This window comes from Takifugu flavidus, chromosome 14 (assembly GCF_003711565.1).
Source record: "Takifugu flavidus isolate HTHZ2018 chromosome 14, ASM371156v2, whole genome shotgun sequence".
Classification (NCBI taxonomy): domain Eukaryota; kingdom Metazoa; phylum Chordata; class Actinopteri; order Tetraodontiformes; family Tetraodontidae; genus Takifugu; species Takifugu flavidus.
The window spans coordinates 11,161,850-11,177,212 of NC_079533.1; positions in this window are offsets into that span (position 1 = coordinate 11,161,850).

Sequence of the window (15,363 nt, forward strand, 5' to 3'; positions counted from 1 at the left end):
CCTCGGCACATTTTATTTCCCTTTATCAGTTCTCATGTTAAGAGGAAAACACTGTTGACAGAAACAAACAAATAAACAAATGTGAAAAATAAATGCAATTTTTAATTTTTTTTTATTGAAACAGCAACTTAACTAATGATTAAATGCGCTCCGCCTGCTGGTTGGACGGGTTAATTTGGTGCTTGTTAGAAGTAAACGCAGTGAAACTGACTGGCGGAGGCTCTAAAGGCGCGGTGGGTGTCAATTTAATGAGCCCGGAGGCGTCCAACAGATTTGTGGGAAAAGACTTCAGTGACATCTTATTGAATTAATCCAGGGACACTGGAACCACCAAGTCTGCTGGAGTTACTGGGACAGTGAGCAGCTTGTGCTTATTGGCCTCTGTTTCTAATGGTGCTGTCCATGGTCCTGAAGGCTCTTCAGAAGAGGGAGACAGCAGGGTGGACGGATGGATGGATGGATGGATGGATGGATGGATGGATGGATAGATAGATAGATGATAGATAGATAGATAGATAGATAGATAGATAGATAGATAGATAGATAGATAGATAGATAGATAGATAGATAGATAGATAGATAGATAGATAGATAGATAGATAGATAGATAGATAGATAGATAGATAGATCCATCCATCCATTGGTCCTCTGTTAACTGCAGCTTGACTCTCCCAGCAGTCACTGGGTGAGAGGATGAGACACACTGGATCAGTCACCTGTTCAACATAGGACAGACACACACGCGTGCACACATACACACACCATTCCCTCACACAACGAAGATTCTAAGCTTGTTCATTTGGCTTGAGAGATGATCTTTAAAAAAAAACCTAAATGAAATCGTATTATGGGAAGATTTGTCTTTTATTTGGGATTGGGGGCATCCATATGATCATAATAGTTGTTCCTATAGGCTTATGTAATGGATTGCATTTGCAACGGTGGACCGTTAGACCTGAATGCTAATCAACACCTTCCTCATCTTCGGCACAAGATTCCATTTTGCTGCTCCTGGGCTCAGCTCAACCCTTCTGACAATCCAAATCCCACGGCAAATTGCCTCTGTAGCGAGAATTCCAATTTATTTCTTACTTTTTAGGGGCCCAGCATAATCAATACACACTGAAAACATTCATGTTTTATTTACCAAGGCAGGAAAAAATGTCTTTGTTGCACAATAACCAAATGTCAGCCTGTCGCTTCAATAAAAAAAACCCTCTCCACAGAGTCAAAAGACCGACTTATTCTCGGCGTCCTCCGCTCTGTCGCTCTGTCCTGCTGAGTTTTTGAGTAATAACCCCGACCCTGAACTCCTTCACAGCTGGATTCCGCCAGGTGACCTGAGAGAATTGACAATTGGAAAAACCTTCCAGCTTTGCGAATACAAAGAGGGACACTGCGAGCGGTCTGAACAAACTAACGGAGCCGCAGGAATGTGGCGAAATCGACTCTGACCTCACAACAAAGCAACGCAGGGCATCTCTACAATCAAAGGTTAAGGGCTTCTCTTTTTTCATGGGAGTCGATCAGACATTTTATCGCCGCCTAATATGAAGACGTCTGCCTCCTGTGCTTTATCACCGCATGGATGAAATCGTGAGGAAAGCATAGCCGGGAGTGATGGTATTAACTCTCCAGATTTTATAAATAAATTACACCGTTGCCGGCAGAGTGTGTCAAGACGTGCGATCAAAGGGTTTCAAAAGGACACGGTGTTAAGTAGCCACCCAGACACTCCAATTCACCTCCGGGTTGATTAACACATTAATAATAAACGCCACACAGTAAAAAAAAAATTATCGATGTCACACAGAAGCGAATCTTAGCAAGGGCATTAGCACTTTGAGGTCTGCGGTCAGCTATGTCCATTTATTTTCCTCTGCACAGTGAAGGTGATGATTATGTCCTCTTTTATTAGCCTCTTTCAGAGTGTTGTGCTTAAAGGAATGAGGCCGCAAAAGGCGGCAAATTTGGGATGCCAGCGGGGTTCAAATGATTATAGTTAAAGTGGGGATAACAGGAAATAAACTCTTATGTCATGACGACTTGAGCGGGTGCAGAAGAGAGACTGCCACACTTCAGAAATGTCCTGAGCTCGGTTACTTGAGTCCAGCCTCATTAGCATTAGCATATTGTCATAACGCATTCGGCTTCACGTCCTCGCCATGTTCATCCAGACCTGCGGCGGCAAATGTTCCCGAGCTCTTGAAACACGTACGAAACTTGATGGAGATTCATCAACATGTCTGATTGGGATTGTCAGGCTGGAGATCTTTGTGTAATACCATGTACACGGAGGCGGAGATACAGTAGGACCTGTTCAACGGATTCAGAAAGTCTGCCCAACATAGATGCATAATTCTGTTTCAAAGCTCAAAAGGTCATCCAGCCAAACAAGGAGCCTGGACCTTTTGTGCCCTTATAAAAATCTGTCTTGTACCATAAACAATAAAGGCAATATTCTCAAGCTCTGAGGGTAAAATGTAAAGTTCCACCAAGGTTAAGTCTGCGAGGCCGCATGAATAATGCAGCACTAACTGCGTCCAACATGCAGGCCTTTGGAGGGGAAGGGTGTGAGCGCCACTCGCACGGCTGCAGAACTCTCCCTGTCTTATTAATATTTCATGTCTTATTTGATACATCTGAGCTTTAGTCACTAATCTGCCACAATCTTTAATGTGAAAGAGCCAAAGGATTTATTATTTCTAAATAAAACGTTGCCGTAGCAGCGCGAGGAGCCCGATCTCAATGACACAATACCAACCCGCCAGGTTTTACCTATACTGTGAGGCAGGGAGCCTATATGAATTGCAAGGAAACGGACCATGAGTTCATCATACATGTTGTCTCTGTTGTGCCTATGGTTTAGTTTTCAAGTCAAGTTTTTTCTTCTGTCTGAATTTTATTTTCACATCGCTTTAAATTTGAGGACTTTAAGTTGCTCCTCTTTAAGGATCGACCTCACCTGCCGGTTGTTTTTCCGACTCTGACCCATTGACTGCTGGGAAAGGTACCGACACGGCTCTGCAGGATGCCTGCGGGTACCTGCTGGTTAACAAGAGAATACATGAAACTATGTTAGGGGAAGTTTAAAGCCAACTATCATTGATTCCACAGACTTCCTGTCATTTCTCAGCTGTAGCAACCCTCAACATCCTTGGTAGCAGAACCATTTTGGGTTGAATGGAAAATGACCATCTAAAAATCTTAAGGAAATAGCTTTTGACAGCCTGTAATGACGTTAGTCACGGTAACTTTAACACCGAGTTTGGCACCCCCGCTGTCTCCAGACCATAAAATCAAGCGTAAGTGCAAGTTCTGGGGTAGTGACAGGTAAAGTGAGTCTGGCTAATGAGTCGAAGCCCGGTAAACCACCATCACCTGCAGGGGGGGGGGGGGGGGGCGCTTCCTCGGAATGCAACAGTGCTTCCATGGGAAGATTAGAGGGTGACTCATCATCTTCTTTAAATAGACGCGATACATTAAGCATGCACATACAGAAAAGCACGGTCAGTATTTCACCATCTTGTTGCCTGTCAGAGCAGTTCATCTCATCACTGTCATGACTGATCCTTCATGTTCTTTCCAGATTTCATTCCATTTAATTATCCAGTGATGTTTTGGTAAATTAAAAGCTCGTTCTTACCGAGAGTTTCCCGAGCGTTTAATGGGAGACTGCTGAACCCTGCAACAGTTTAATTTTTAATGGCTTGCAGTGGAAGTTCTTCGGCGATGTAATGGTCTAAACGTTACTTTAAAGACCGCTGGAGAAGTAAAAATAGATCGTGCCGGATGGAAACCTTGGCATGAAGAAACAGAAATGTGATTATGGAAATATCGGCTATGGAACTGTGAAGGAAGCAATACCGGAGTCCAAAAAGGATCCCATATGGGCTTAACAAATACGTGCCCCCTGCCTCAGACAGATGCTCACAGAATGGCTGAATCCTTGTTGCATTTAGGCTGCTCTACTCTGTTTTCTTGCCAGTTGCCAGTTCATCATCCTTCCAGACACCATAAATTCAGCAGCACCAGCAGAATCCTCTTATCCCGTCTGGCTCCCAGTGGTTTGACTCCGAAATATCCTCAATTTATAAGGGACCTCTTCTAAGGGGAACATATTTTATGCAAATATCTCTTCATCTCTGGGTGAAAAAGAGGTGAAAGCGAAGGCATACTCGATGTTGTAGAGATCAATTCAGTCCACATGCAAAAAGAATAATTCAAAAGATGTGAGAGGGGGCGGGGCTTCGGAACCATGTAAAGGGTGGTCATCAAAAACTCTCATAGTCAAACACTGGGCACTGCTGCGGCTTTAATTAGAACATGATTATATTCCTTTTTAATTCCCGATATGGCATTACTGTGTGCGGGAGTTGTTTCTGAACAGAAAACCAATCCTTTCCTATCAAACAGGACAAAGATTCAGAGCTATGTCAGCTTTGAAGCTGTAAAACATGCCACTCCATCTATGTTTCATGTCAACGCTGCTGCAAACAAGAACCAATTTAAACAATCAATGAAGAGAAATAGCGTCTATTGTCATCCATCCGGCAGCGCCATTGTGCTATTCCCCTGGTAGAATTTAAAAGGCTGCTGGGAGGAGTCTGAAACACGTGGCAGCAACATCTAACTTTTCTGGAGATGATTGCCCGTAAAGATGATCCCCTTCAGCTAATGTCTCCCTTGTCAATAATACATGAAATCTTATAAATCACATCTGTTTATCTGACCTCCTCAAGGTCATTCCGCATCTTCTCTTTCGTCCTCTCATCTCTTTTCCATCCCACAGCAGCCTTTATTTCTGCTGGAATAAGAACGCACCTCTCCCAATCTGGGGGCTTCCTGTAATGACTCTTACTGCCGTGTGAATAAGAGATGATGTCTTGGCAGGACTGTTTCTGCCGTGCACAAGTACACCTTGGTGGGAGTGTCAACATCGGGGAACGGTTCAGCAGGGATTGGGTGGGGTGGTGGCTGTGGGGGGGGGGGGGGGGTGCACAAGCAAACCCCCCACACAATCCCGGCTGCAACGTCTCAAGTCACGGCGCTCTAAATGGAGTAACATCAAATTAGATTAAAGTAAATCAAACATCTCCGAGGAGAAGCGGGGCGGGAGGGCTGAGCCGAGAGAGGGAGCGGGCGGAGTTGGGAAAGAGTTTATGGAGATTTAAGGTGAAAGGAGGGTCACGGAAAGAACGAGGAGGAAAGAAGGGGGAGCGTGAGGAGGAAACTGAGAGAAAGAGCTGAAGAAGGACAAGATGCAGAGATGATTTAGAGTATCTGGAAATATTAGTGATCCATCTTTTTGAGGCATTACATTTGTTTGGGGAACGCACACCCAGACAAAACGCAGGAAATTTGATCAAGACTCCAACACGGACCACAATGCAACTGTTTTATTAACAGTAACTAGTCTCATACGGTAACCAAATGCAATCACTGGACTAAACTAAGCCTGTATCGGGGGGGGGGATGTTTTTACATGGGTGAGAGACATTGTGGGGATAGAGAGTGACCGAGTGAGTGAGTGAGTGAGTGAGTGAGTGAGTGAGTGAGTGAGTGAGTGAGTGAGTGAGTGACCGTGTGAGTGAGTGAGTGAGTGAGTGACCGAGTGACCGAGTGACCGAGTGAGTGTTCAAACCTAATTTGAATGACAAATACAATCATTCAAGCTGTTGCATCTATGACCGGAAAATCAGAATATTGCCGGGATCATTCAGCCAGAAGTGTCATGGGAACATTAATCCCTCATTAGTCAGACATTTATCAGATCAAACATCAATTCCATAACAACTCTGTCAAAGATTTTAGAGCTTCATCAAAGACTGGCGGTGAATCACAAGTGTGCGGAGTAGAAAAAAAAAAATCAAAATCCATACGGACACCTGGAACAATTTCTTATAGCATTTGTTTTATTCTGTTGGATTTTTAATGCCGTTGGTATGAGAGGGAAAATGGAAATGAGTCACCTGCCTCCTGAGGGTAATGTTCAGTGGGATGTTGTGCTTGTGGAAAATAGAAAAATAATGATTCCTGGATCTGTGACTATGATCCTTTGAATCGCCACATTTCTTCTCTCAACTGCTGCGATGACATAAACGCAGAGGAACAATATTTTGGTGCCATTCTTGGAACAGAGTGGATTCAGCAGCGGATTCTACCGCTGTTTTTGGAATCCCCCCCCCCCTCCCCCCGACCTGCCCTATAAAATCCCAGCTGCAGCACGTGAATAGCAGCGCCGTGTTTCCTCAGGTATTAATGCCCCCCTGGGAGAAGCTGCTAAACTGAAGATGGATGCAGACAACCATGAAAGGGTCCATCACTGGGTGGTGGGCAGTAAATCAACTCCTGCTCGGGAGGCAGGAACCAAAATGATGAAGTTCCATCTGCCTCCTAATCACACACCTCCAACCACTACGGCCTCCAACCTGTTCCACTTACCTTTACCCCCACATTAATATACCTCTATTCCCTCCCCGTCTCCTACCTCCCAGGGTTCCATGTTTCACGCGCTCGCCCCTTCCTCCCAGCCAAGTAACGGATTTCACTTTCCTCTCCTCACCTCTCGCTCTACCACCGCAATTTTCTTGCCTATTCCCATCATTCGCAGCTCCCCCTCTCCTGTCTTCTCACCTCCTGCTGGCACAATCCCCCGAGAACAGAAAAGGAGGTCAGCTTTGTCACAACACAGGTTCACATTTCTGTCCCATAGCGTCTGCTCTGTCAGGAAGCAGGATTGATGTCTCTGGGCTTCCTCTGTTGTACCTGCGCAGACCAAAACACCGTCTAAGAGCGGAAAAATCACGGAAACTGTAAATCGCTGCAACCATGTTTTAGTGTTCCCTTGAAGACTTGTTCTTTTTTTTTTAATTACCTACCTGTGCATCTATTACAGATGCAGCATGTGTGTGAACTCCGTCACTTGTTGTTTCATATCCTGTTTCTTGTTTGCAGGCAAACAACGTCTCTTTGAACTGGGCAGATTTTAAAGAGACGGAGATAATGAATGAGATCTGGATGCTGTGTGATTCATTAATACTAATGAGCAGATCACAGATCAGAAGCATCAGGCAAGTGTGAGATGTCACACACACACACACACGAATGTGAGGCTAAAACTGATCATATTTGCCTTTGTTTAAGCTTGAAAATTGAGCAAACCAGCACTTTTTAAACCGTCCCCATCCTCCTCAAGCACCAGCGTTTCATCTTGGCGACTAAAAAAAACATCTGAGCATGATAAATGTTTGCACAGCGGCGCTCCCAGTGAAATCGTTTCAAAGCACTAAATGCATTTGTGTGTGTGTCTCGGTTAACGTTGAACTTGGCGCGCTGCTGCACGCCGCCATCTGCGACGGCTGCGAGGAACAAACGCACAATACAATCGCCATTCTGACTGCAGGTAAACAACGACAGATGCTTTTAAACTCATTGGCAATCTCCTTTTTCAAGCTACTACAGACAGGAGGACACAACTGTTGGCGTCCTTGCGTCATTACTGCCGCTCAGTTTAAAGAAGATGATGTTTTTTGATTCATTTTTCTGTTTAATGAAGATTAAATCTGACTTTCCTTGGCGATCGCATGTCCTCCTTGTGTGAGCAGATACGTGATGCACAACACGCTCGCCGTGCTGCTGCTAAGCTGGTGACACTGACACGTGAAAAGGGTGGGGCAGGCGTTGAGGGACACGCTCACCTTGATGAGGGACGGCCAATTGTAAACAGGCGTCCATGCATCTTGTGTGTGATCCAGGAATTACAACAGGCAGCATTAAGGCTCATCAGCAATATTACATCATCTACACACACACTCACACAGACGGTGAGACAGAGAGAGTGACATATTGTGTCACAGTCTGTCATGGCTTGACTCAAGAATCACCTCAGACTCAGATTTAGATATTTTTTCCTGTTAACAATTCAGTGCAAATTTATAACAGATAGAATCTCTGGCCTGAATCGGTGGACCGTCCTGATCAATTCTCTGGAAGTATCAGTAGAGACTCTTGTGTTTGTGTGTGTGTGTGTGTGTGTTGTGTGTGTGTGTGTGTGTGTGTGTGTTTCATCCATATTGATTCTGCAAGAGGAGAATCAAAGAGGAGGGAAGAAGATTTTGAGAGAACACTTAAAAGCTCCTCTGTGTCACTTTGTTTTTACACCAGGCTTCAATTATCTTATTGAACGTCTTCTATAATAGACATTCGCTGTTTACAAGGGCTGCAGATGCAAAACAAACATGACAGTTGGAGGGGTTTTAGGTTTGACGCGTGGGAAAGACTGAGATTTTTAATGAAGTTTTTGACTGGTTTCCTCCATTTTGAACGTCTTTCTGAATTATTAGTTCCCGCGTAAAAAGGATGGGCGTCTGGCAGCGGCACGGCAACCGGGAAGCGATAGTAGAAACAATTCAGTTCAAGCAGGCGAGGTGAAATAACGCAAGGTCTGGAGACTCTCTCTTCCTCTCTGCCTGCGTCTGTACGTGTTGTTTGGGTTTGTGTGTGGGTAAGGTGCCGTGTGTGGGCGGGTGTGTGCATATTGTGATTCAGGACCACATCAGTGAGAGGACATAAGGATCAAGGGCGTCCTTTAAATGGAGAAGTACTCCACCGCAAATTAAGTGAAATTTATTTACATTCATGCAAATTGAAAATGTGTTTCATGCGTTATTAAATCGCCCCCTAAAAATAGGTGCGGTCAAAATGATGTGGGCCTATAGTGAGGCTTCCGATGTGATTATATTGGTACATGTATGGGGTTTAAACATGGCTGCAGCAGCCTTTTAAGCATTGCAAATGTATAATATGAAGCATTACCCTGCACTTATGGGAGCCGCTGGTCACAGGTTCCCAGCACATGAAGAAGAGACTAATATCAGCAATCGCTGCTTCAGTTATGTGGAGTTATATAGTTTTACCTTCTCAGGTAATGTTGGATTTATGGCAACGTGCTCTGCAGATTTCCAAGTCCTGAGGGAACGTTTGTTCCATAAGTCCCTTGACACCTGCGAAGCCCCGTGGTGGAAATACTGAGGAAATACATTAAGTACATTAAGGATGTGATCTATATATTACAGACATTTTAAAATCACTGAATATAGAATACAAGAGGAAGTGAGTAGCTTTCACTAACTAAGGCGCATCTAGAAAGTGTGCAACAAAGATGGTCACAGGGAGTAAAAGCATTCGATCACGCCATATCAGCCCTATCAAAAGGGCATTTGAGCAAGACACTGAGCACCGCTCTGGTGATTTTGTCTTGAAAGGAAAGAAAAACATCCTCAGCGATGGGCTTGCCAAAGATCTGTCAGAGTCAAGCGTTTAACCTACAATAAACTAACAACTGGCTGAAGAGCTCAGCTCAGCAAAAAAACAACTCAAAAATGGCTCCTTTCTCTCTCTCTCTCTCTCTCTCTCACACACACACACACACACACACACCTTAGGCTGTTTTCACTAATTACTATATGACAATTCCCAAGAGGGCAAGTATAACAGAGAGGTGCCCCTTGGCATCGTGGGAACTGTAGTGCCCTCCAGCAGAGTTGGACCTGCGCTCATCCCACTTAATCATCATTCCTGCCAGCTGGCCACATGGTCGGAGAGGAAGTAGGACAGAGAGGAGAGAGCTCATATCTGAGGAAGAGCAAAGGAACAAGACGGCGTATTAGTGTGGTTAGAGTTTCAGCACGTAATATTGAATGTGTGGGCGTCCACACACACACACACACACACGCACTCACACATAGATAGAGTTTAATATCTAAAGATACAGACGCAGATGCCACATCCCAGACGATAAGATGAATAGCCTCAGGATCTGGGAGGATGAGCCCACACACACACACACACACACACACAGACACGCACACACACACACACACACAGTGTCTGCTTTTATGAATAGGTCGACCTGCAGATAAGCCCTTTTTTGTAACACATATTATCGAATCACACAAAAACATTCTCAGTTTGAAATGATCATAACTCAAGTCTGGTGGAAACAACTGTCATTATTTACTCTCCCCATTTTCCCATCAACACGTCCATTTAAATGAAAAATGGGAGCGTTGAAATGTGTCGCAGCAGGACTCAGTTGGACCTGCCTTCCCTTTGCATCCAGGCACCTGGAGACAGCAGGTAACATCACTTTTGCATCAGAAACAGTCGCCGTTAACTTGAGGAATTCCAGGGCCAACGTACAGTTTGGGAGTTGCTCACGGTGCGAGCAGAGATCATCCATCACCTAACGGGAGTGTTAAATGGATCTTATTGTTCCATTGTTTACAAAGTGCTGCTCGTGCAGGAAATAGACTGCAACAGCTGAGGCTGCGGCGTTTTAAGTCACGGCTATTTTTAAAGTGGGAAGCTGTTTGAAATTACACAAATGAGCAGTGTTATGATGCCTCTGCGTGAACAGGGAAAAGTAAGTACTACTGTGTTACGCAACATTTAACACATTTCCTGACTTAAATGGAGTCATGCTCTGAAAATAAGGCCAACTCATTCAGCTGCTGGCTTTTATTTCTTAGGAGTCAGTTCCCAAAGCAACACGTGCACGCTCAGTCCACTGCCATGATACGGATTAAACTGGATCTTTCTGTTACAGCTCCATACAGATGGTTCAACATTCCACCCCTGACACTGATCTGCATTTTTCATGTACTTTAATACATCAGCTACACCAGTTTAACTGAAAACCACACGAGCTGTCGGCTCAGCTGTCCGTCTTTATGTTCAATTGCCAATTTCCACAGTGCGCCCTATGAAAGCTGCTTGGAGCTGCTTCCTGCTCCCCCAACCAGGTCCTTTCCTGTCAATGCTGTCTGGTTTAATCAGAATCATGTCTACTGTTGTGCCGCTTGATTGGAACTCCACCAAAGTACACTGTCCGTTTCAGGCGTTTTAACTGTTGCTGGAAGTGGTAATATAATTTATAACTATGATAGAATACCAAATGAGATGTTTTGCAAATGTTTAAGAGAAGCAAACTGTTATATGCTTTTAAAAAAAAAAAAAAAAAAAGTAAGAAGATGTATATAATCCCAAAACAGGGCTGGTAACTGCAGGGTTAAAGGAAAGGTGTATTTCCTGGCTTGGCAGTGTCCTGGCCTATCGATCCATAAAATGTCACCTTTGTTGCTGTGCTGCACCACAGGGGGCCATCTCTCATCGTCACTGTCCATCCACACAACTGGGGATCGATCCAGATATTTGTCAAATGAGTAACTCACACACATGTTGATGGAGATTAGAGCGGAGTCCAGCTGGACCCTCGCGGATCCCGAACTTGAAATGGGCAAAAAAAAAAGAGAGCTGTAATCAAGAGACGCTTAAAGAGTTTCGATAAATTGAAGGGCTGAGGGAAAGAAGGGGCACCTGCAGAAACCCTCACGGGATCAATATCTAATTTGATGTGACCTACACCTTCAGATCTGCTGAGCTCAGCGAAGTGCAAACCCCCCCCCACTCCAACTGCAACAACAACGACACGACTCGCACGTCTTTCATCCCTGGATTATGTGGGATGACTCGGAACTGCACGGACGGAAACTTTGATGGCAGATCACGATGTGCCAGTGAGATGATTCCCGCGAGGGACACAAGATCGGCGCCGAGATCAGAGCTAACGAGTGCCAGAACTGTTTAACTACACTGGGAAAAGGCTCCAGATGGAGGTGTGACCAGTGTGCAAGAACTGGCAACAGCTCACAGTCAAATTAGAGGACATGAACTAAAAGTTCATCGTTGAGCCTGTTTGTCCCCTCTGGGTTCCCATAGAAATATGGCAGAGAGACATTCATCATATGGAGATGGACCAGTGTCATTCTTAAATATATAACACAAATACAACAATACACAGGATCTACTTCAAAAATAAAACACACATTTCTATATATATTGCATATATTGCATGCATTGCATTCTATTGCAGATTATTAAATATTTTAGACAGTGGCCGTTTAAAGTGGCCTGCAGCCCCTAGATTGAATCATAGCATCTAAAACAAATGTAAGTAGAATGAAAACGATTGGATTATTGGCTTAATTCAATTTGTGCGGCAGGTCGCGCATGCAGCAGTGTTGTGCAAATCACTTTGTGGCTGATAAAGAGACATTATACCACACTGCAGCGCCTCAGCAATAAAGCACATGTTTAAAGAAGAATGTGTGCGTGCGTGTGTGCGTGCATGTGCGCACACATGTGTGTGTGTTTTCTGTAGCCTACTTCTTTTGGCTTTTTTCCCCCCACAGTGCTGCATGGATTTGCATCTCATTGACAAAGTTTATTAGCAGTTAGCTCTCTCTCTCTCTCTCTCCTCTCTCTCTCTCTCTCTCTCTCTCTCTCCCTGAGTTACATCAAAGAGTCTCTTTAATGGTCCATTTGAAGCCAAATGAAAGCAACTTTCATTTGTTATTCTCTGCATCCTCTGTGTCAAACGGTCGTGACCAAGTGTATCAAATGAAGACTGGGAGGGCTGCTCCCACAACCACTCCATCTGAGGCGCGACTTATAATGTAACGATTGCAAAAATAGGCAGGAGCACCGCTAGAGAAGCAGCACACGCACAAAGATACACGAGCACAACAAGAACTGAAGCTTGTAGATACAAAACAGTGTCAGCGCTGACAGATTTTGAGAGATGAGCTGTCTGGGTGACTGATGTGAGGCAGCGACCTTGGCAGGTAGGGGAAAAATACACCTAAAAGCACATGTGCTCATACAGTATATACAGTCATCAGATCACAACTGCAGCAGATTCGGGGTTGATTTTGAAATGATGATGATCCGGCATGGATACAAATCAATGTTCCCATTCGTAAGCCTGCACATTTCTTGTTCTTTTGTTCCGTAGTATAATGGGGTGGGGGGGTTACGTTCAGCCATTTGCCTCGGTTTACTCCCTCAGGTCGAGGGACGGTGCAAAAGGGATGCAGGCGGCTTTCATCGGAGGCGAAGCAGCCATGAAAAGATCAATATTACTGGAGGAGCAATACAGCGTGCAAACTGGATCACTGGACTTCGACCCTGGATACGATCCTACAGAAAGAGAAAAGTAAATGTTGTTCTATTTATGTTGACTGTGTGGTACAAGAGAGACATCACAGGACTGCAGTTGTGGCTTTGCTGGATAACGGACTCCGTCACCCAAATTTACCTCCTCCACGTGTCTTGTACTCGTGGAAAGAATGGGGTTTGCTGAGACAAGGCCTCCAGCATCCAATTATTTCCCTCCTTTAAATGCCTCTTCTGCAAAAGCCCTTCAAAGACCCATTCTTCCCTTCCCTCTGTGTAGGACGTGATTTTTACTCATGTCTTTGTAGCTCTTCTTGTCCAGTCAGCGCTGCCTAGAATGCAATTCACACTCTCTAAATACTCTGGCCCCTTCCCTCCCATTACTCTAATCCCTTCCCCAAATGCCACAGGACAGATCTCACCCAAAACAGATTGAAGACACAGTCGGAGCTCTTACACAGATAAAGAGGTGGTGAACCCAGCTCAGGGGAAAATTGACTCTCTGAATGATACTCACCCTCCCCAATCTGATATTCCCGCGCCTGCCGGACATCATGTGGCGACAAGTCGTCTTTAGGGAAACCATTTATCTCCCTCGCTCTTTTTCAGTTGTTGGAAAATCCTTTTTCGTGTGCGTTTCATCTCAAACATTGGCAGTTTGCATTATGGGTTTTACGTAATGGGCAAAAAGAGGTCCTCATTTTGAAGAATTTCCATTCTAAATGAGGTTGACTCCAGTCTAGAATGACAGAAGACCTTTATGAAAGACTGCAGCAAAGTTTGTGTATGTGGTCCATTTGGTCCAGTTTTGTCTCCAATATTTTCTCTCCTTTTTACTTTCACAAATGGACCTGATATTTACTATGTAGCTCCTGTTGAAAAGTGAGGATAGAGCTAGAAATCTGCTTCCACTCCATAAACTAGAAAAATACTAGAGCCCAGACTGCCAAGCAATCATAAAGAATCCCAAAAGTCCTGGATCCAGATTCTACACAGTTTATACTGTATGGGTTTTATACATACCATAGGTTATAAGCTATAAGCTGCTACGCTATAAGCTTTGACCCTTGTGGTTTATAGAGCGATGCGGCTTATTTATGGATTTTTTTGACTTCCTCAGTCGCCCACTGGTGAAAAGATTTCTGAATTTGAATGGATATGTATGGCCACCAGAGGGCGCATGAACAAAGAAAGACAGACATGTGCAAGTGATTGTGTAACGCGCTGAGGAAGAAGTGAGTTTAATTGTGTTTTGACGTTTTTTGCGCTTCATGTGCACGCTTTCGTCATGGATAACACATGAAAAAAGGCTTAGGATGCAGCTTTTAAGTTAAAGGCTAATGATGAACAGCTGCTTAGACGATCAAAGGTCAAAGCCCCTCTGGAACCTGCAATATCACCAGAAAGTCTCACCACCATCAACTTTTCCAGAAAATATCATTAAAAATCCATTTATACCTTTTTGAGCTCTGTTGCTACCAACCACCAACGCCCAGTGGCTGCTGTCACAGTCTTGGCCGAGGAAATGAGAAATGTGAGCAGGGTTTGACATTATCACAAATTGTTGTGCTTGCAGCCAAAACTATCCCACAAGAGCATAACTCTTATTTTACTTTTCAAGATGACTTCTTTGAGGACCAAATGTTTACTGCTGAACAGATTGTGTTGTAAAAGAGTCTGTCTTTCCAGCAGCTGCAGCTAATTCAGCAGGATATGGGGGTATTTTATTTATTCATCACTCTCTGAAACTTTCAAATAAAACAGCCTTGTTTGCTGCTCTTTGCAAACCCACTTATGCCATAAACTGTTTTGTGCTGGTCCTCAGATTTATTGTGGTCAATAACAAATAACTGAATCCAGTTCTCAACATATTTGATCCACTTTAGGAAACCACAAGCATAGATCATCTTAAATATCTGTTTTTGTCTGCAGGGAAAATATTTTAGAGCAATAAAAGGCCAAACCATCATTTATTTTACAAATATCTATTGTCAAACCCATGCTTAATGTTCTAAATTGATTTTTTTTTTGCTATGCAATAAAGGTTGTTTTCTTTTGACGAATTTAGGGAAGAATGTATGAGTGTGTGTGTGTGTGTGTGTGTGTGTGTGTGTGTGTGTGTGGTGTGTGTGTGTGTGTGTGTGTGTGTGTGTGTGTGTGTGTGTGTGTAAAACTCCATCATAATCTGCCCTTTCTTCTGGCGCCATCTCTAGGTATGTATTGGTTTTGCAAAAGGCATTTCACCATTTAAGGACTCCTCACCAAAAGTGATTTCCGTCTGTCTCTCTTTTACAGCTGCAGTCATTCCTTTGGGCACATCTTTAACAGCAAATCATGGAGATATCC